This window comes from Oncorhynchus mykiss, chromosome 11, assembly GCF_013265735.2.
Source record: "Oncorhynchus mykiss isolate Arlee chromosome 11, USDA_OmykA_1.1, whole genome shotgun sequence".
In the NCBI taxonomy this organism is placed as follows: domain Eukaryota; kingdom Metazoa; phylum Chordata; class Actinopteri; order Salmoniformes; family Salmonidae; genus Oncorhynchus; species Oncorhynchus mykiss.
The window spans coordinates 83,361,657-83,385,053 of NC_048575.1; positions in this window are offsets into that span (position 1 = coordinate 83,361,657).

Genomic DNA, 23,397 nt, shown 5'->3' on the forward strand with positions numbered 1-23,397 from the left:
TGCGGGAACGTCTGAGGGCCCACCGAATGGCTGCACCCTTGTCCAGTCATGTGAAAGTCATAGAATAGGGCCTAATTCATTCATTTAAATGGACTGATTTCCTTATAAAAACTGTAAATCAGTCAAATCTTTGAAATTGTTGCATGTTGTGTTGACATTTTTGTTCAGTATAATACGATATGTTATGTTTCATATGGTATGTATTAATTTGTGGATGTCCTTCATTAATTTTGTCTGATATGTTACGAACTCCAATTTATTGTGGCTAACGTTAGCTAGGTGCTAGGGGTTAGGTTTAGGAGTAAGGTTAAACAGCTAGAGTTAGGGGAAGGGTTAGCTAGCATGCTAGGTTTAGGATTAAGGTTAAACGGCTAGAGTTAGGGGAAGGGTTAGCTAGCATGCTAGGGGTTAGGTTTAGGAGTAAGGTTAAACGGCTAGAGTTAGTGGAAGGGTTAGCTAGCATGCTAGGGATTAGGTTTAGGATTAAGGTTAAACGGCTAGAGTTAGTGGAAGGGTTAGCTAGCATGCTAGGGATTAGGTTTAGGATTAAGGTTAAACGGCTAGAGTTAGTGGAAGGGTTAGCTAGCATGCTAGGGATTAGGTTTAGGAGTAAGGTTAAACGGCTAGAGTTAGTGGAAGGGTTAGCTAGCATGCTAGGGGTTAGGTTTAGGAGTAAGGTTAAACTGCTAGAGTTAGGGGAAGGGTTAGGTTTAGGAGTAAGGTTAAACTGCTAGAGTTAGGGGAAGGGTTAGCTAGCATGCTAGGGATTAGGTTTAGGATTAAGATTAAACGGCTAAAGTTAGGGGAAGGGTTAGCTAGCATGCTAGGATTTAGGTTTAGGAGTAAGGTTAAACGGCTAGAGTTAGTGGAAGGGTTAGCTAGCATGCTAAGTAGTTACAAAGTAGCTAAAAAGTAGTTGCTAATTAGCTAAAATGCTAAAGTTGTCCATGATGACATTTGAAAATAGACTACCGCTGGACTCAGAGGAAGACTTGATATATTAAATGTAAATCCGAGACACAGCAATTAGTAAAATATGTTACGTTTTTTTTATGGTATTTATTAATTTGTAGATTAATTCCGGAAAAAAAGAAATCCCATTGTGAAATAATGTTGTTTTTTTAGCCTGTTCATTGATGTAAATAACAGCCAATGTAAATGCATTTGACTGGTCATGCTTATCGGTCTATAGGTTAATTTGAATAATTTAGTGGAAATAAATTGGCACTTGTGTACAGTATATTCGTTTATGTATCTTATCACACATGTACAGCATACAGATACAGAGCCTTTGACTGGAAAATATGTCCGACAGCAGGAGAGCTGCATCTTAGTGCTAGAGGAGTCACTACAGACCCTGGTTCGATCAAGGGCTGTATCACAACCGGCCGTGATGGGGAGTCCCATAGGGCGGTGCACAATTGGCCCAGCATCGTCCGGATTAGGGGAGGGTTTGGGCGGGGTAGGCCATCATTGTAAAATAATAATTTGTTTTTATTAACAGACTTGACTAGTTAAATAAAAGTTAAATAAAAAATAAATGTAAAAAGCCAATTAGATCTCCTCTCTAAATTACTAATGGAAATCTCTGTCACGTGAAACTGTCATAAGGAAGTGGCCTTTTGACAACAGGTATTTTCCTGCTAATTGCAAACATTTGCATAAAGCGCACTGCTTGTGTGCATTGCAGTGCTTTATAATGTGAAGAAATAACAGTTTATCCACATTTTAAGCTAAACGTTCTGATCTGTTACATCAGACTCGTTGCTTTTTTACGTTGAATAAAAAAAACGTAGTTACGCCTGCCTGCTGGTTGTATGAATTTGGGATCGATCATCTCACGACTGTCCCAGAGTCTGTTTGGAATAGACTATTTCATTCTCAACAACAGGTAGCCTAAACTTTTTTTTTTCTATAGTAGATTGACAAAGGCTAGTGATTTCGCTGTTAGTTACTGGTCTTGTTGGCTGAGGAAAAGTAAACGCGGACAGTTATTTTAACATCTTTCAAAGTGCACATCAGAATTCGGGTAAGAAGGACCTCATCATTGCATTCTCCACTTGTGAGACCTTCCTTCCTGGTTCCGTCCCTCAAGTCAGTGAGTCAACACAGGAAGGATAAATGGATGGATAGTTAATTTATTTCCAAAGCTGCAATGATGGGACACACAGTATGGATGAATGATCAGTAGTCGACGCGAAATAAATAGCACTCCCATAGCAATTCTCCATAAATCTGCCCTATAATATACTAACAAAAAAAAACAATCGAAATGTCTATAAAAGTAATTGTGATCATATAGTGGATTTAACAATTTCTAATAATAAAAATAAATGCATCGTTTCCATGTATAATCTCATATTTACAACATCAAAATAAACCATCATCCATTTTACTATTCAAAATGTCAAATTAACCTGAAAAATGACTCAATGTCCCCCTCTGGTGGTGAAGAAATATAATAAACCTAGAATGTACCACATATTTTCCTAAACTAATAAACCAACAACAGAAGTTACTAATAACATAAATTGCTAATGTACAATGTAAAAGGTGTATGTTATGATGTGATGTGAACTTTATACATTTCCCAGGACCATTTCATTTTCACCTCACCCACAGTAATTCTCCACAAATCTGCTGTGGATTACCCAGAATCCCATACGTTTATCACTAAATGTATTAGACAATGTAAACACACTAATCTACCAGGAGGTGGAATAATACCCATTTTATGCAGGAATTTAACAATTTAATTACATCGTTTGTTTTTAAAAATTTGATTTCACCTTTATTTAACCAGGTAGGCCAAGTTCCCATTTACAACTGTGACCGGGTTACACTTGCATTGTTATGTTCATTTGAATGACCATATTCTAAATGTAATTCTAAATGTGATTTCTGTCTTTCTGAGCACCGTGGGTGGACACCCTAATAAGGTCACACACCTGTAAATTCAAATGTTGCCGGTTAAATATCCACCACCACCTTTTCCTAATGCAAATGCCCTGGTGGCTAGGTGGCTAATGTTAGCTAGGCGGCTAGCTAGTTAATTAGCTAGGCTAGGAGTTAGGTTTTAAAGGGGAAGGGTTAGCTAGCATGCTAAGTAGTTGCAAAGTCGCTAATCAGTTAAAATTCTAAAGATGTCTGTGATGACGTTCAAACACGGATCCTTTGGGTTGCTAGACATTTGTGTTATATGACCAACCACCCTAATAACCTTCTGTCTTATGTAACCAGTTGTAACATATGATGCAAATGTGAGTGTCCCGGATTTACATTTACTATGTTACGTCTAGTCTATGAGACCAGGCTGGGTTGACAGTTTTGTTCCACCTTGTGCCTTTACAAAAGCTCCATACGAAAGTTCTGTGTACTCATCTACTTTGGGCCATGTTGTGGTGGTTGATATGAATTGTCAGGCACTAGGTGGCAGTGTAGGCCTTTACTTTAGGGAATCAACAGAGCTGCAGCTACTAACTGAGTCAAAGAGAACATCTTTGACAGAGCATAATATCATCCAGAAATACTCAAATTACACATTTTTGTTCTAGCCCTGCACTGTCTGACACATTTCCGGGGTGTGTTCATCCCGGAAATAGGCTATAACTAATGTCTTGGTCAAAGAGCTAACACCAAAGGCAGTAGTGTGCTAACAACAAAGACAGCAATGTTCTAACACCAAAGACAGTAGTGTGCTAACACCAAAGACAGTAGTGTTCTAACACCAAAGACAGTAGTGTTCTAACACCAAATACAGTAGTGTGCTAACAACAAAGACAGTAGTGTGCTAACACCAAAGACAGTAGTGTGCTAACACCAAAGACAGTAGTGTTCTAACACCAAAGACAGTAGTGTTCTAACACCAAAGACAGCAGTGTTCTAACACCAAAGACAGCAGTGTTCTAACACCAAAGACAGTAGTGTTCTAACACCAAAGACAGTAGTGTGCTAACACCAAAGACAGTAGTGTGCTAACACCAAAGACAGTAGTGTGCTAACACCAAAGACAGTAGTGTGCTAACACTAAAGACAGTAGTTTGCTAACACCAAAGACAGTAGTGTGCTAACACCAAAGACAGTAGTGTGCTAACACCAAAGACAGTAGTGTGCTAACACCAAAGACAGTAGTGTGCTAACACTAAAGACAGTAGTGTGCTAACACCAAAGACAGTAGTGTGGTAACACTAAAGACAGTAGTGTGCTAACACCAAAGACAGTAGTGTGCTAACACCAAAGACAGTAGTGTGCTAACACCAAAGACAGTAGTGTGCTAACACTAAAGACAGTAGTGTGCTAACACCAAAGACAGTAGTGTGCTAACACCAAAGACAGTAGTGTGCTAACACCAAAGACAGTAGTGTGCTAACACCAAAGACAGTAGTGTGCTAACACTAAAGACAGTAGTGTGCTAACACTAAAGACAGTAGTGTGCTAACACTAAAGACAGTAGTGTGCTAACACCAAAGACAGTAGTGTGCTAACACCAAAGACAGTAGTGTGCTAACACCAAAGACAGTAGTGTGCTAACACCAAAGACAGTAGTGTGCTAACACCAAAGACAGTAGTGTGCTAACACCAAAGACAGCAGTGTGCTAACACTAAAGACAGTAGTGTGCTAACACTGTTTTTTGCTGTGTTCAAACCAAGCTGATTGACTCCCATAAACGAACAGTGTGACTGTGGCTCCCTATGGACCCTGACTTGTATTATGTGACTGCTTTCTTACTTTTGTTGATGTTGCTGATGTGTTAATGTGGTGTTGAAGAGACGAGGTTTATAAACAAGACTGCCGCTAGGTATACTTTAGGTCATTAAGCCACAATATAATATCAGACACCTTCCTCAGCTGGTTGGTCAGACACCTCCCTCAGCTGGTTGGTCAGACACCTCCCTCAGCTGGCCGGTCAGACACCTCCCTCAGCTGGTTGGTCAGACACCTCCCTCAGCTGGTTGGTCAGACACCTCCCTCAGCTGTTTGGTCAGACACCTCCCTCAGCGGGCCGGTTAGACACCTCCCTCAGCTGGTTGGTCAGACACCTCCCTCAGCTGTTTGGTCAGACACCTCCCTCAGCGGGCCGGTTAGACACCTTCCTCAGCTGGTTGGTCAGACACCTCCCTCAGCTGTTTGGTCAGACACCTCCCTCAGCGGGCCGGTTAGACACCTCCCTCAGCTGGTTGGTCAGACACCTCCCTCAGCTGGTTGGTCAGACACCTCCCTCAGCGGGCCGGTTAGACACCTCCCTCAGCTGGTTGGTCAGACACCTCCCTCAGCTGGTTGGTCAGACACCTCCCTCAGCTGGTTGGTCTGACACCTCCCTCAGCTGGTTGGTCAGACACCTCCCTCAGCTGTTTGGTCAGACACCTCCCTCAGCGGGCCGGTCAGACACCTCCCTCAGCGGGTCGGTCAGACACCTCCCTCAGCTGGCCGGTCAGACACCTCCCTCAGCTGGCCGGTCAGACACCTCCCTCAGCTGGCCGGTCAGACACCTCCCTCAGTGGGTCGGTCAGACACCTCCCTCAGCGGGCCGGTCAGACATCTCCCTCAGCGGGCCGGTCAGACATCTCCCTCAGCTGGCCTGTCAGACATCTCCCTCAGCGGGCCGGTCAGACACCTCCCTCAGCGGGCCGGTCAGGTGTGGACACCCTGCAGTCAACCCAGATCTACTAGACTAACCAGGCATGTTGGATGTTGATCAAGTGTGTTGTTGCCAATGGTTTTTTCTACTGATGAACTGAATCTAAACGGACACTGAACTTACACTCTTGTTTGATAGATACTAGCATTTAGGCTCGTTAAGTGTCAGCTAAATTCATGGATATCTGACTCTAAGGCCCAGCATTCTACAGGAAACTAACAACCAGTTTAAAAAAAAACAAACAAAAACAAATATTTGTGTTCGGCCTCATTTAGCAACAAAATCTGTGATTTGCAGAACTCAGAGCAGTCAAATGAGTTTAGTCCAATGAGCTTTGACGACGTATTAAGATTGCGATCGTCACACCACTGAGTTCTAATTTGGAACCAATAGCAGAACGAATACACTCATTTCCTTGGAATAGTTCGCCACATGAAAGGTGAAGGAAATTGAACTTTCTTTGACTTGTCCGGACGCTGAGGCATTAGGGCTAGCTGGGATGGCTGGGTGAGGGATGCTGAGGCATTAGGGCTAGCTGGGATGGCTGGGTGAGGGACGCTGAGGCATTAGGACTAGCTGGGATGGCTGGGTGAGGGACGCTGAGGCATTAGGGCTAGCTGGGATGGCTGGGTGAGGGACGCTGAGGCATTAGGGCTAGCTGGGATGGCTGGGTGAGGGACGCTGAGGCATTAGGACTAGCTGGGATGGCTGGGTGAGGGACTAGCTGGGATGGCTGGGTGATGGACGCTGAGGCATTAGGGCTAGCTGGGATGGCTGGGTGAGGGACGCTGAGGCATTAGGGCTAGCTGGGATGGCTGGGTGAGGGACGCTGAGGCATTAGGGCTAGCTGGGATGGCTGGGTGAGGGACTAGCTGGGATGGCTGGGTGATGGACGCTGAGGCATTAGGACTAGCTGGGATGGCTGGGTGATGGACGCTGAGGCATTAGGGCTAGCTGGGATGGCTGGGTGAGGGACGCTGAGGCATTAGGGCTAGCTGGGATGGCTGGGTGAGGGACGCTGAGGCATTAGGACTAGCTGGGATGGCTGGGTGAGGGACGCTGAGGCATTAGGGCTAGCTGGGATGGCTGGGTGAGGGACGCTGAGGCATTAGGGCTAGCTGGGATGGCTGGGTGAGGGACGCTGAGGCATTAGGACTAGCTGGGATGGCTGGGTGAGGGACGCTGAGGCATTAGGCTAGCTGGGATGGCTGGATGAGGACTGACTGGGTTTGGCTTGGGTTGGGTTGTAGTCTAGAATGATATGTGGCACAATCCTAGAGTTGACTGACTTCATTGTAGAAAGTAAAATGAGGCGATTTCAACTTGATCCGACATCCGAAGCGTTTAGGGTCGCAACCTCTGTGAACGTTGTCTGGGATATTTTGTCTTAAAAGTCTATCGCAGTGGGCATGTTATGGAGAAGCCTGGAGCCCAGATCTGTTTGTGTTCTCTTGTTTACAGCCTGACCGATATATATCGTTTCAACAATGAAAATAAGGAAATCTCATGCTATTTGAAAACATACGTCCATTATGATCTCGTTAGTATCACAATGAAAGAAATCGACATTTTGAATCATCTATCTTGGACAATTTGCTCTTGTGTAATTCTGAGAACTGTGTGGAAAATTGTCACTTTTAGTTTCACCACTGTGAAACAATACATCAGCAGATATCGGTGTCAGTAAGTTTTGGCCCCTCAAACTATGTAGGACCCAAAAAACAGATGCACAAAATGCATCAGGCCTTTAGACTTTGGCCTCCATTTTATGATATTAATAATTAAAAACGTATCATACATAACATAACATACACAAGGAAGAGAAGGCCCTAGAGAATCTGAAAGAGATTAATTCATACATTTTATTTCACCTTTTATTTAACCAGGTTGGCCAGTTGAGAACAAGTTCTCATTTACAACTGCGACCTGACCAAGATGAAGCAAAGCAGTGCGACAAAAACAACAACACAGAGTTACACATGGAGTAAAACAAAAGATACAGTCAATAATACAATAGAAAAACACAATAGAAAAGTATGTGAGTGCAAATGTAGAAGAGTAAGGAGGTAAGGCAATAAATAGGTCATTGAGGCGAAATAATTACAATTTAGCATTAACATTGGAGTGATAGATGAGCAGAAGAGGTGCAAAAGAGCAAGAGGGTAAGTAATAATATGGGGATGAGGTAGTTGGGTGGGCTATTTACAGATTGGCTGTGTACATGTACAGTGATCGGTAAGCTGCTCTGACAGCTGATGCTTAAAGTTAGAGAGGGAGATATAAGACTCCAGCTTCAGTCATTTTAGCAATTCGTTTCAGTCATTGGCAGCAGAGAACTGGAAGGAAAGGCGGCCAAAGGCAGTGTTGGCTTTGGGGCCTGCAGGAGTGCGTGCTACGGGTGGGTGTTGCTATGGTGACCAGTGCGCTGAGATAAGGCAGGGCTTTACCTAACAAAGACTTATAGATAACCTGGAGCCAGTGGGTTTGGCGACGAATATGTAGCAAGGACCAGCCAACGAGAGCATACAGGGCGCAGTGGTGGGTAGTATGTGGGGCTTGGGTGACAAAACGCATGGGACTGTGATAGACTGCATCCAGTTTGATGAGTTGAGTGTTGGAGGCTATTTTGTAAATGACATCGCCGAAGTCAAGGATCAGTAGGATGGTCAGTTTTACAAGGGTAAGTTTGGCAGCATGAGTGAAGGAGGCTTTGTTGTGAAATAGGAAGCTGATTCTAGAGTTAATTTTGGATTGGAGATGCTTTTTGTGAGTCTGGAAGGAGAGTTTACAGTCTAACTAGACACCTAGGTATTTATAGTTCTCCACATATTCTAGGTCAGAACCGTGTAGTGATGCTAGTCGGGCGGATGGGTGCGAGCAGCGATCGGTTGAAGAGCATGCAATTAGTTTTACTAGCATTTAAGAGCAGTGGGAGGCCACGGAAGGAGTGTTGTATGGCATTGAAGTTCGTTTGGAGGTTTGCTAACACAGTGTCCAAAGAAGGGCCAGAAGTATACAGAATGGTGTCGTCTGCGTAGAGGTGGATCAGATAATCACCAGCAGCAAGAGTGGCATCATTGATATATACACAGAAAGTCAGAGTCAGCCCGAGAATTGAACTCTGTGGCACCCCCATAGAGACTGCCAGAGATCCAGACAACAGGCCCTCCGATTTGACACACTGAACTCTATCTGAGAAGTAGTTGGTGAACCAGGCGAGGCAGTCATTAGAGAAACCAAGGCTGTTGAGTCTGCCGTTAAGAAGGCGGTGATTGACAGAGTCGAAAGTCTTGGCCTGGTGGATGAAGACGGCTGCACAATACAGAACTGAGTACAGATTCATGCATTTCTTTATCCTTGTCAGATAGGCTACTCTACAGATTCAGAAGGAGGTACATTTTTACATCAGAATATATTTGTTTATAAAGCCATTGTTTTTAGGGAAATTACGAGCAGGATATTATATTGCGGCAAACAAAACATTACAGTTGGAACTTAATTTTGGCCAAAGAAAATGGCTCAACAGAATGAAACAAAACACTTGCGAATGGGTTAAAACTTTTACAAAAGTTTGAACAGGCAATATTGCAGCAATTACCAAGAAAAGCTGGCATACCCAAAAAATGACAGCAAAAGGATGATATTTATTTTACAACAGGATTACTTATGACCAATCTTAAACGAAAATGTCTCAATAGAATTCAACTAAACGCATTTAGCATATTTAAGGGCTAGACCCCTTTTTTCTCAATTTCCGCCTGAATGACGTGCCCAAAGTAAACTGCCTGTTGCTCAGGCCCTGAAGCCAGGATATGCATATAATCGGTACCATTGGAAAGAAAACACTTTGACGTTTGTAGAAATATTAAAATAATGTAGGAGAATATAACAATACATATGGTAGGAGAAAATACAAATTAAAACCAACCAGATTTTTCTTTTTTTTTTTAGAGACCATCCTTTTAGAATGGCAAGTATAAGGTCATATTGAACATTAGCTCCCTGAATGTAATTCCTATGGCTTCCACAGGGTGTCAACAGTCTATGTTCAAGGTTTCAGGCTTGTAACTTCAAAAATGAATAAGGAATATCAGTTTTAGTACAGGGACACAGTCTTGGAAATTCGTGTTTGCACGCGCCTTGAAGACAGGACGCACCTGCTAAAATCGGTTTCCTATTGAACATACTTCAATAAGAATTATTATAGTTTGATTACATTTTAGGGTATCTGAGGACTAAATAGGAATGTATTTTGACTTGTTGGAACAAAGTTTAGGGGTAGATTTTCAGATTCCTTTCTCTGCAGATTGAACGACTGGATTACTCAAATTGAGTTGCAGAGTAGCCTGCATTTGGCCAAGCCAACTTTCTTCTTGTCTTTGTCCACTATTGTTGAGTCAACAACACGACTGACTTGTTCTGCTGTTGAGTCAACAACACGACTGACTTGTTCTGCTGTTGAGTCAACAACACGACTGACTTCTGATGTTGAGTCAACAACATGACTGACTGACTGTCTTGTTCTGCGGTTGAGTCAACAACATGACTGACTAGTTCTGCTGTTGAGTCAACAACATGACTTTCTAGTTCTGCTGTTGAGTCAACAACATGACTGACTAGTTCTGCTGTTGAGTCAACAACATGACTGACTAGTTCTGCTGTTGAGTCAACAACATGACTGACTAGTTCTGCTGTTGAGTCAACAACATGACTGACTAGTTCTGCGGTTGAGTCAACAACATGACTGACTTGTTCTGATGTTGAGTCAACAACATGACTGACTAGTTCTGCTGTTGAGTCAACAACATGACTGACTAGTTCTGCTGTTGAGTCAACAACATGACTGACTTGTTCTGCTGTTGAGTCAACAACATGACTGACTGACTGACTGACTAGTTCTGCTGTTGAGTCAACAACATGACTGACTAGTTCTGCGGTTGAGTCAACAACATGACTGACTTGTTCTGCTGTTGAGTCAACAACATGACTGACTAGTTCTGCTGTTGAGTCAACAACATGACTGACTGACTGACTGACTGACTTGTTCTGCTGTTGAGTCAACAACATGACTGACTTCTGCTGTTGAGTCAACAACACGACTGACTGACTGTCTTGTTCTGCTGTTGAGTCAACCACACGACTGACTGACTGACTTGTTCTGCTGTTGAGTCAACAACATGACTGACTTGTTCTGCTGTTGAGTCAACAACATGACTGACTGACTGACTGACTGACTTGTTCTGCTGTTGAGTCAACAACATGACTGACTTCTGCTGTTGAGTCAACAACACGACTGACTGACTGACTGTCTTGTTCTGCTGTTGAGTCAACAACATGACTGACTTGTTCTGCTGTTGAGTCAACAACATGACTGACTGACTGACTTGTTCTGCTGTTGAGTCAACAACATGACTGACTGACTGACTTGTTCTGCTGTTGAGTCAACAACACGACTGACTTGTTCTGCTGTTGAGTCAACAACATGACTGACTGACTGACTTGTTCTGATGTTGAGTCAACAACACGACTGACTGACTGACTTGTTCTGCTGTTGAGTCAACAACACGACTGACTTGTTCTGCTGTTGAGTCAACAACACGACTGACTTGTTCTGCTGTTGAGTCAACAACATGACTGACTTGTTCTGCTGTTGAGTCAACAACATGACTGACTTCTGCTGTTGAGTCAACAACACGACTGACTTGTTCTGCTGTTGAGTCAACAACACGACTGACTGACTAGTTCTGCTGTTGAGTCAACAACATGACTGACTGACTGTCTTGTTCTGCTGTTGAGTCAACAACATGACTGACTTGTTCTGCTGTTGAGTCAACAACATGACTGTCTTGTTCTGCTGTTGAGTCAACAACATGACTGACTGACTGTCTTGTTCTGCTGTTGAGTCAACAACATGACTGACTGACTGTCTTGTTCTGCTGTTGAGTCAACAACATGACTGTCTTGTTCTGCTGTTGAGTCAACAACACGACTGACTTCTGCTGTTTAGTCAACAACACGACTGACTTGTTCTGCTGTTGAGTCAACAACACGACTGACTTCTGCTGTTGAGTCAACAACACGACTGACTGACTGACTTGTTCTGCTGTTGAGTCAACAACATGACTGTCTTGTTCTGCTGTTGAGTCAACAACATGACTGACTTCTGCTGTTGAGTCAACAACACGACTGACTGACTGACTTGTTCTGCTGTTGAGTCAACAACATGACTGTCTTGTTCTGCTGTTGAGTCAACAACATGACTGACTGACGGACTTGTTCTGCTGTTGAGTCAACAACATGACTGACTGACTGTCTTGTTCTGCTGTTGAGTCAACAACACGACTGACTTGTTCTGCTGTTGAGTCAACAACATGCCTGACTAGTTCTGCTGTTGAGTCAACAACACGACTGACTTCTGATGTTGAGTCAACAACACGACTGACTTCTGCTGTTGAGTCAACAACATGACTGACTTGTTCTGATGTTGAGTCAACAACACGACTGACTTCTGCTGTTGAGTCAACAACACGACTGACTTCTGCTGTTGAGTCAACAACACGACTGACTTCTGCTGTTGAGTCAACAACACGACTGACTAGTTCTGTGAAGCAGGCCTGATCAGCTTGTTGAGAAGACAGCTATAGGTTGCAGGACTATACTGATACAGATACATTTGAGTTATCTAATAACCACGTAGGCCTACTAATGCAATGTAACCCTGTATGTCATGACAAGAGAGGAGAACACAGCTGCTGATGGCCTCTTGTCTCGTCCCTCAATGGGAGCGCCTGATCTGGCTTGAATGCTTAGTGTGAGGAGGGCATTTGGCACCTGCAGAGACAGCCTTTCTGTTGGTCCTGTAAAGGCATCACACTGTCACGGCTCTGTGTTTCTCTTTCTTTCTTTGTCAGGGGTCTTTTCATCCTCCCGTGCTCCGCCGTCTCTGAGACCTTTAGTGCCTTACAGGTGTAGAAACAGAGCTGTTTTCATGTCTCTAACCTCGAACCCTGCCTCTACCCTTTGCAGCTTAGCGTGCATCTGATCAATGCCTGCCCCTGCAGCTGTGGTAATAAAATACCAACGGAGTGGGGATATCACTGCCAACGTTAATCAGATGTTGCCCTATTTTGTTTTTACCCTGCTGGTTCCTTCTATTCTGACTGGAGGATAACATTCAGCTCCCTCTGCTAGTCCTGTCCTCCCCGACAGGTGTGACTGAAGCTGGGAGAGGGGAAGAGAGGAGAGGAGAGGAGGACAGGTCCTCGCACACCAACACATCACAAAGAGGACAAACAAAAGGAGCTCTCCTCTCTTCTCTAAAGAATCTCTTCTCTCCTCTCCTCTCTAAAGGATCTGTGCTCCTCTCCTCTCCTCTCCTCTCCTATCCTCTCCTCTCCTCTCCTCTCTTCTCTTCTCTAAAAGAGCTGTGTTCTGTTCTCTTCTCTTCTCTAAAAGAGCTGTGTTCTGTTCTCTTCTCTTCTCTAAAAGAGCTGTGTTCTGTTCTGTTCTGTTCTGTTCTCTTCTCTTCTCTAAAAGAGCTGTTCTGTTCTGTTCTCTTCTCTTCTCTTCTCCAAAAGAGCTGTGTTCTGTTCTGTTCTGTTCTCTTCTCTAAAAGAGCTGTGTTCTCTTCTCTTCTCTTTTCTAAGAGCTGTGTTCTGTTCTCTTCTCTAAAAGAGCTGTGTTCTGTTCTCTTCTCTTCTCTAAAATAGCTGTGTTCTGTTCTCTTCTGTTCTGTTCTGTTCTCTTCTCTTCTCTAAAAGAGCTGTGTTCTGTTCTCTTCTCTTCTCTTCTCTAAAAGAGCTGTGTTCTGTTCTCTTCTCTTCTCTAAAAGAGCTGTGTTCTGTTCTGTTCTCTTCTCTTCTCTTCTCTAAAAGAGCTGTGTTCTGTTCTCTTCTCCTGAAAAGCGTGCCCAAAGTAAACTGCCTGCTACTCAAGCCCAGAAGCTAGGATATGCATATTATTAGTAGATGTGGATGGAAAACACTCTGAATAATGTCTGAGTATAACAGAACTGATTTGGCAGGCGAAACCCCGAGCACAATCCATCCAGGGAATCTTTTTTTTGAGGTCAATCTGTTTTCCATAAGCTTTCTATGGCAAGTCCGTTTTAATAGAAATATGCTTGCACTTCCTATGGCTTCCACTAGATGTCAACAGTCTTTAGAAATCGGTTGATGTTTTCCCTTCTAGTAATGAAGACGTATCCCTTTCCTTTCTGGGTGTATAGCCAAGTGGACTGTTTTGTTTGGGGCGTGTGACCTGGACCTCGCTCCACCTTCATTTTATCTGCTACTGAACACAGTTTATCCTGTCTTAAATTTTATAGATTATTTACCTTTTAAAATACGTAAAGTTAGATTGGGAAAGTTGTTTGAAATGTTTGGATCACGATTACATGTAACTTATTAGATACTTTGTCGTCATGTTGGGCGAGTTGGAACCGGTGTTTTTCTGAATCAAACGCTCCAAATAAATGGATATTTTCGCGATATAACGACGGAATTAATCGAACAAAAGGACCATTTATGATGTTTTTGGGGCATATTGGAGTGCCAACAGAAGAAGCTCTTCAAAGGTAAGGCACGAATTATATCGTTATTTCTGTGTTTTGTGTCGCGCCTGGCGGGTTGAATTATGATTGTCATGTGTGTGTTTGATGGGGTGCTATCCTCAGATAATAGCATGGTTTGCTTTCGCCGTAAAGCCTTTTTGAAATCTGACACAGCGGCTGGATTAACAAGAAGTTCAGCTTTAATTTGGTGTATTGCACTTGTGATTGTATGAAAGTTAAATATTTTAAATAATTTAGTTTGAATTTGGCGCTCTGCCATTTCACCGGATGTTGCCAAATCGATCCCGCTAACAGGATTTGATCCATAAGTTTTAAAGGGTACGTTTGGTACCCATTAACCAGTCCGGACTTTTCACATATTATACCAAATATTTAAATCACTTATAATAAAATGTCGATTTAGATTTTGGTGGGCATAATAGTAACTCTTATCTGAAATAACAATCAATTGGTCACACATTTCCCCCCCATTCATCAGCTGCTTCTCTCTCCGCAGAACATTTTTCTTAATTCAAACTTCTCCGTTTATTTTTCATGGGCTACAAACTTCCGCGGTGAAATAAATTGGTGCCAAGAAGAAAAAAGAAAACGTGTAGATGGTTTTTCAAAACAACTGCCACAGGCCTTGTTGAGTCTTAGCGGAGTGTAGGCTATGAGTCACCAGAGAGATGCTGAAGCCATTTGCTTAATAAATTGTTTGACAGAAGATCATTCCGGGGGGCCGAGAATAAGGTCTAACGACCGACCGGGTCCCCTTGGATCAGATGGTGGTGAGAGAACTCAGCATCCTTCATACTAACGCAGTGTTTATAATGGCTGTAAACACACTGCAGGAGAGAGAGCTAGTGGAGAGACTCAGCACTGACAGCTGTTTCACTCTACTTCACCCCCATTATCTGCTTCACTCTGCTTCACCCCCATTATCTGCTTCACTCTGCTTCACTCTACTTCACCCCCATTATCTGCTTCACTCTGCTTCACCCCCATTATCTGCTTCACTCTGCTTCACTCTGCTTCACCCCCAGTAGCTGCTTCACTCTGCTTCACTCCCATTATCTGCTTCACCCCCAGTAGCTGTTTCACTCTGCTTCACTCTGCTTCACTCCCATTATCTGCTTCACTCTGCTTCACTCCCATTATCTGCTTCACTCTGCTTCACTCTACTTCACCCCCAGTAGCTGTTTCGATCTGTTTCACTCTGCTTCACCACCAGCTCTGCTCTGAGCTCACCTCAATAATCATTCCACTCCTGGTTATCGAGACACTTGCCTTTTTCTCCTTCTCTGACTTGCAGAGCCCCGAATCCACCTCCCTCACCTCTCTAAGTGTGAGCTGGTGGTCTACTGCCTGTGACTGCATATGTGTGCATTCTGTCACATTTGAAAACCGATGTTTCACGGTTTGTTCTTCTAATGAAGCCAGATGATAAGCATTTGTCCCACTATCATTTTTCTGATCGTTTCCTGACTGAATGTTGGAGGCTGTAGAGCTCTGATCGTTCCCTGACTGAATGATGGAGGCTGTAGAGCTCTGATCGTTCCCTGACTGAATGTTGGAGGCTGTAGAGCTCTGATCGTTCCCTGACTGAATGTTGGAGGCTGTAGAGCTCTGATCGTTCCCTGACTGAATGTTGGAGGCTGTAGAGCTCTGATCGTTCCCTGACTGAATGATGGAGGCTGTAGAGCTCTGATCGTTCCCTGACTGAATGATGGAGGCTGTCGAGCTCTGATCGTTTCCTGACTGAATGTTGGAGGCTGTCGAGCTCTGATCGTTCCCTGACTGAATGTTGGAGGCTGTCGAGCTCTGATCGTTTCCTGACTGAATGTTGGAGGCTGTCAAGCTCTGATCGTTCCCTGACTGAATGTTGGAGGCTGTAGAGCTCAGCATCAGACCAACACAAGACAGAACTAAATGCCTGTAATGCCTCTAAAAACATAGGCCACACATTAAATATATATGAGGCAATTTAACAAGTAGGATTTGTTATCTGTATTGGTAATGATGATTTAGGAATTGTTGCGCACCGATGGTATATATAGATAAATGCACATATATTCTTTCCCCATGCGGGCCTTGTTTTCTTAAAACCATATAGTTTTCCATGCGAGTACACATGCAATCTAAACATTTCAAGGCAAAACCCTTTTTGGGTTCCATGTAGAACCCTTTGTAGAATGATTTTACCTGGAACCAAAAAAAGGGTTCCTCCAAAGGTTCTCCTATGGGGACAGCCGAACAACCCTTTGAGGTTCTAGATAGCACCTTTTATTTTATTCTATAAGAGTGTAGTTTGAGGCCCCATCATTTAGTCCTAATACCCACAGCCCTACCTAATGGCAGAGGGCTTGTTAATTAATCCTCAATAAGAGATTTGTCGACGGAGGGAGACTTAAACACTCTCATCTCTGTCTGTGTAATTCGTCTGAGGTATTACTCCCATCTCCAAGTGTGACTTGAGTGTTTCTCTAGCTACTGGATGGGGGTAACCCCAGTCACTTGCTTCCTCAACACCTGTCTTTACTTTGAGGCCTCCATGACCCAGCAGCAATCCTTCACAGTGAGCTCCCTCCCAGCTGCCATCCTTCACAGTGAGCTCCCTCCCAGCCGCCATCCTTCACAGTGAGCTCCCTCCCAGCCGCCATCCTTCACAGTGAGCTCCCTCCCAGCCGCCATCCTTCACAGTGAGCTCCCTCCCAGCCGCCATCCTTCACAGTGAGCTCCCTCCCAGCCGCCATCCTTCACAGTGAGCTCCCTCCCAGCCGCCATCCTTCACAGTGAGCTCCCTCCCAGCCGCCATCCTTCACAGTGAGCTCCCTCCCAGCCGCTACATCGGGCCCTGGTCTAAATGGGTGAGCTACATCGGGCCCTGGTCTAAATGGGTGAGCTACAGAGGGAATAGAGTGCCATTTGGGAGTTAGCCAGTGTCCATATAACACATATCAGATTGTGAGCGGTTGTTTAACTGCTGTAAAATCCATTCTGATAAAAGCTGTTCTTTATTATCTCCCTGATGTGATTACTTAGTGCTGTGGGCTGGGCCCTGCTGTGGGCTGGGCTCTGCTGTGGGCTGGGCTCTGCTGTGGGCTGGGCTCTGCTGTGGGCTGGGCTCTGCTGTGATTACTTCGTGCTATGGGCTGGGCTCTGCTGTAATTACTTCGTGCTATGGGCTGGGCTCTGCTGTGGGCTGGACTCCACTAAATAAAGGCCTGAAAACATCATCATTAGACTGTTTACTGTTCTACTCCTTCTCTACTAAATAAAGGCCTTAAAGGGGACAGTATAGACAACAGTAATACCGTCTGCATCATCAATGCTTCCAACCACTTCAGGCACTAACTGAATTGAATACCCGTGTTAGGACTGTTACAAACACATTTCTAAAGGTCCAGATGTGTTTTTTGTGGCATCCCATCTGGCCACTGGAGTAGTGTGTGCCAATTAAATCACATCTGTTTGACACTCTTATGCGTCCGACTCTAAACACCACACAGATGTAGTAATTCTATCTGTACTACTCGTGAATGAACGAGATATAGCAACAGAAAGCAACTACAGTGTTGGTACGCTCAGTAACAGTTCAGTGTGTGTCTTGACTCGGAGCAGTTCCCTTGAGTCTTGAGTACACAGGAAGTAAGGTCTTACCTCCTTAACAACTCATATCTGCTGCCTCTTGACATGGCTTTGCCCCTGAGCCTTTCCATTGGCTCAAAATGCCACAGGAAACAGACACTTAAGTTCGCATCGCTGCGCGCTACCTTGTTTGACTGTTAGCGTGCATTACAGAAGGTTTATGACCAACATAACACGGGTTGTTTTGCAGTTGTCATCCTTGGCGGGTCACCTAAAATGCCAAAAAATAAATAAATGGGACATACATTTTTGGGTTGGAAAAAGGCTTTCGGTGTAAATTGAAATGCCTAAAATCAGATAACGTATGTAGAAAATAAAATATACCTATATAGTTTTACATCATACAATCTTGAGAACTAACAATCACCAAAATAAAAGATAGACAGTGGCAAGAAAAACTAAGAATTGCAGGAAATGATCTTTAAAAAGTCTAAACATTTCTCTCAGCTCCATGGAGAAAATGTTTACATTGCAGGAAATCGGCAGTAATCGCTCAGCCATTTCCTGGTTGCAAAAAACATGAATATTTCGCCTAATTTCAGTTCATTTTGACAAAACAAGCTGTCATTGTGTAGAGAAAATGTTCACAAATATTCTGCAGCTGACCGTATCTACGCCCCCCTGCCACGGCCACCGCCTAACCCTATTTTTTTATGTTTTGTTTTTAAATACCTGAATTAAACAAATGGAATATGTTTGATAACTTTATCTAGCGTTCACAAACTGTACATCTTGTTGAACGCACCTACGGTTTCCCTAATAGACCTTTCCCTTTAAAAGGTATCTCTGGAAGTTTACTGAAGAGAGACTCAAATCTAGGTGGGTTCATCGAAAGAGGATGACCCCTCTCCAGTTACTGCCAGGACGGGACTGTTTTGTCCTGGTTCAAAAGGATGTTTGAGCAACAACCTGACCTCTCTGACCAGCCCAACACCCTGATGTTTTCCCCTGGACAGCAGTAATAACTGGTCCTACTGGTCCTCCGTTCACAGCTCCTCACACCTGCTCCCTCCCGGGCTAATTCAACAAGGAAGCACAAATGAAATGAAAGAGACACCCCGATGGACATTCCACCGTTGTTGATGTAATCTTGCCGTGTAATACAAGCCAGCTGTGCATCATCACACTTTGACTTGCTCCACTGTGAACTATGTCAAAACCTGGGGTTCTGAGGAATTTCTGTGTATCCAGACTGTACCCACCTCAGTGTATCTACCTCATAGTGTATCTACCTCAGAGTGTATCTACCTCAGAGTGTACCCACCTCAGTGTACCCACCTCAGACTGTACCCACCTCAGACTGTACCCACCTCAGTGTATCTACCTCAGAGTGTATCTACCTCAGTGTATCTACCTCAGAGTGTACCCACCTCAGACTGTACCCACCTCAGACTGTACCTGCCTCAGAGTGTACCTACCTCAGAGTGTACCTACCTCAGAGTGTACCTACCTCAGAGTGTACCCACCTCAGACTGTACCCACCTCAGACTGTACCCACCTCAGTGTATCTACCTCAGAGTGTATCTACCTCAGTGTATCTACCTCAGACTGTACCCACCTCAGACTGTACCCACCTAAGACTGTACCCACCTCAGACTGTACCCACCTCAGACTGTACCCACCTCAGACTGTACCTACCTCAGAGTGTACCCACCTCAGACTGTACCCACCTCAGACTGTACCCACCTCAGACTGTACCCACCTCAGACTGTACCCACCTCAGACTGTACCCACCTCAGTGTACCCACCTCAGACTGTACCCACCTCAGACTGTACCTACCTCAGTGTGTACACACCTCAGACTGTACCCACCTCAGACTGTTCCTACCTCAGATTGTACCCACCTCAGACTGTACCCACCTCAGAGTGTACCCACCTCAGACTGTACCCACCTCAGAGTGTACGAACCTCAGATTCCCACGTACCGCTGGCCTGAAACAGGAGAGGAGGACAATGTGTTTTGAGAATCTAGATCTAGTCATCTAAAGATAATCTAGTCATCTAAAGATAATCTAGTAATCTAAAAATAATCTAGTAATCTAAAGATAATCTAGTAATCTAAAGATAATCTAGTAATCTAAAGATAATCTAGTAATCTAAAAATAATCTAGTAATCTAAAGATAATCTAGTAATCTAAAGATAATCTATTAATGTAAAGATAATCTAGTAATCTAAAGATAATCTATTAATGTAAAGATAATCTATTAATGTAAAGATAATCTAGTAATGTAAAGATAATCTAGTCTTTTTTTTAACGGTTCACACCTCACTTCCTTTTCAAGATGTGGTCTGTCTGGTTAGAATAGAATGTTGGAATGATGGAGTGACTGTTTGAGCAAGATGTGGTCTGTTTGGTTAGAATAGAATGTTGGAATGATGGAGTGACTGTTTGAGCAAGATGTGGTCTGTCTGGTTAGAATAGAATGTTGGAATGATGGAGTGACTGTTTGAGCAAGATGTGGTCTGTCTGGTTAGAATAGAATGTTGGAATGATGGAGTGACTGTTTGAGCAAGATGTGGTCTGTCTGGTTAGAATAGAATGTTGGAATGATGGAGTGACTGTTTGAGCAAGATGTGGTCTGTCTGGTTAGAATAGAATGTTGGAATGATGGAGTGACTGTTTGAGCAAGATGTGGTCTGTCTGGTTAGAATAGAATGTTGGAATGATGGAGTGACTGTTTGAGCAAGATGTGGTCTGTCTGGTTAGAATAGAATGTTGGAATGATGGAGTGACTGTTTGAGCAAGATGTGGTCTGTCTGGTTAGAATATAATGTTGGAATGATGGAGTGACTGTTTGAGCAAGATGTGGTCTGTCTGGTTAGAATAGAATGTTGGAATGATAGAATAACTGTTTGAGCAAGATGTGGTCTGTCTGGTTAGAATAGAATGTTGGAATGATGGAGTGACTGTTTGAGCAAGATGTGGTCTGTCTGGTTAGAATAGAATGTTGGAATGATGGAGTGACTGTTTGAGCAAGATGTGGTCTGTCTGGTTAGAATAGAATGTTGGAATGATGGAGTGACTGTTTGAGCAAGATGTGGTCTGTCTGGTTAGAATAGAATGTTGGAATGATGGAGTGACTGTTTGAGCAAGATGTGGTCTGTCTGGTTAGAATAGAATGTTGGAATGATGGAGTGACTGTTTGAGCAAGATGTGGTCTGTCTGGTTAGAATAGAATGTTGGAATGATGGAGTGACTGTTTGAGCAAGATGTGGTCTGTCTGGTTAGAATAGAATGTTGGAATGATGGAGTGACTGTTTGAGCAAGATGTGGTCTGTCTGGTTAGAATAGAATGTTGGAATGATGGAGTGACTGTTTGAGCAAGAAAATACAGACAGAACTGCAACAGTCAAAAGTAACCTCTGAAAAAGTCAACCACAGGGCACACTCAACATACTGCTATTCCATCCAATACAATTCTGTCAGTCCTACTTTAAACAACTGTTTAGAGAACAAACTTCCTAAGCCCCCCACGTTGTTATTATAACGTTTTGGTTTGGCCATACTCCAATTTACCTGCACCAAAACAACAGTGTGTGTTCCATATATACATAACGCCCCCCCCCCCCCCCCCCCCCCAACTCTCTATTCACCATCCAGAACAAACAAGATGAGGCCCCCGACCCAGTGCATCACTGTCAGCTACATCCTCTACAAGCAGAGGGCCTGTTTGGTTTGTAAAGGCCTCCACCTGGCCTGGCCCTCTGTAAAGGAACTTACTTGGTCAGGTCGCAGTTGTAAATGAGAACTTGTTCTCAACTTGCCTACCTGGTTAAATAAAGGTGTTCTCAACTTGCCTACCTGGTTAAATAAAGGTGTTCTCAACTGGCCTACCTGGTTAAATAAAGGTGTTCTCAACTTGCCTACCTGGTTAAATAAAGGTGTTCTCAACTGGCCTACCTGGTTAAATAAAGGTGTTCTCAACTAACCTACCTGGTTAAATAAAGGTGTTCTCAACTAGCCTACCTGGTTAAATAAAGGTGTTCTCAACTAGCCTACCTGGTTAAATAAAGGTGTTCTCAACTAGCCTACCTGGTTAAATAAAGGTGTTCTCAACTTGCCTACCTGGTTAAATAAAGGTGATCTGGCCTACCTGGTTAAATAAAGGTGAAATAAATTAAATAAAAGTTGGGCAAGACTGTTTGTCTGTTACCACACAGAGAAGAGGGGGTGGGTGGTAGGTTCAGGGATGCGCCTCAAATGGACTCCTATTCCCTATTTAGTGCACTACCTTAACCAGAGCCCTCTTCCATATATAGTGTACTACCATAGACCAGAGCCCTCTTCCATATATAGTGTACTACTTTAGACCAGAGCCCTATTGCACTCTATTCCCTATATAGTATACTACTTTAGACCAGAGCCCTATATAGTGGCACTACTTTAGACCAGAGCCCTATTCTCTATATAGTGGCACTACTTTAGACCAGAGCCCCATTGCCTACATAGTGACTACTTTAGACCGGGGCCCTATTCCCTATATAGTGCACTACTTTAGACCAGAGCCCTATTCCCTACATAGTGACTACTTTAGACCGGGGCGGTATGTAGGGAATAGAGTACCGTCTGAGATGCAGCCAGTGTGGGAAACCTTTGTCAGGTCAACAGCAAGGTAACAGAGTCCTGCTGAAGGCAGTGAACCAGCCACTGAGAACATATCTTTCTACTGTGGTTGAGAAGAACATTCTAGAGGAAAGGACAGGCCATGTGTTTATTTTCATTTGAGTGAAGTACAATTTTAAAGGTTAGAATAGCTCCAAAATACTTTTGTTGTGGATCAGTTTTGTTTTCACGTTGATAAATGTGTTTTTTCCCCAAACGACACAAATAGCAGTAGGGCATTGTAGGGCATGTGTATAGGTACAGTGGAGGCCTTGGGAGGGGAAATGCTCTAGTCAGTCAACAGTAGAGTGGAGGCCTTGGGAGGGGAAATGCTCTAGTCAGTCAACAGTACAGTGGAGGCCTTGGGAGGGGAAATGCTCTAGTCAGTCAACAGTAGAGTGGAGGCCTTGGGAGGGGAAATGCTCTAGTCAGTCAACAGTAGAGTGGAGGCCTTGGGAGGGGAAATGCTCTAGTCAGTCAACAGTAGAGTGGAGGCCTTGGGAGGGGAAATGCTCTAGTCAGTCAACAGTAGAGTGGAGGCCTTGGGAGGGGAAATGCTCTAGTCAGTCAACAGTAGAGTGGAGGCCTTGGGAGGGGAAATGCTCTAGTCAGTCAACAGTACAGTGGAGGCCTTGGGAGGGGAAATGCTCTAGTCAGTCAACAGTAGAGTGGAGGCCTTGGGAGGGGAAATGCTCTAGTCAGTCAACAGTAGAGTGGAGGCCTTGGGAGGGGAAATGCTCTAGTCAGTCAACAGTAGAGTGGAGGCCTTGGGAGGGGAAATGCTCTAGTCAGTCAACAGTAGAGTGGAGGCCTTGGGAGGGGAAATGCTCTAGTCAGTCAACAGTAGAGTGGAGGCCTTGGGAGGGGAAATGCTCTAGTCAGTCAACAGTACAGTGGAGGCCTTGAGAGGGGAAATGCTCTAGTCAGTCAACAGTACAGTGGAGGCCTTGAG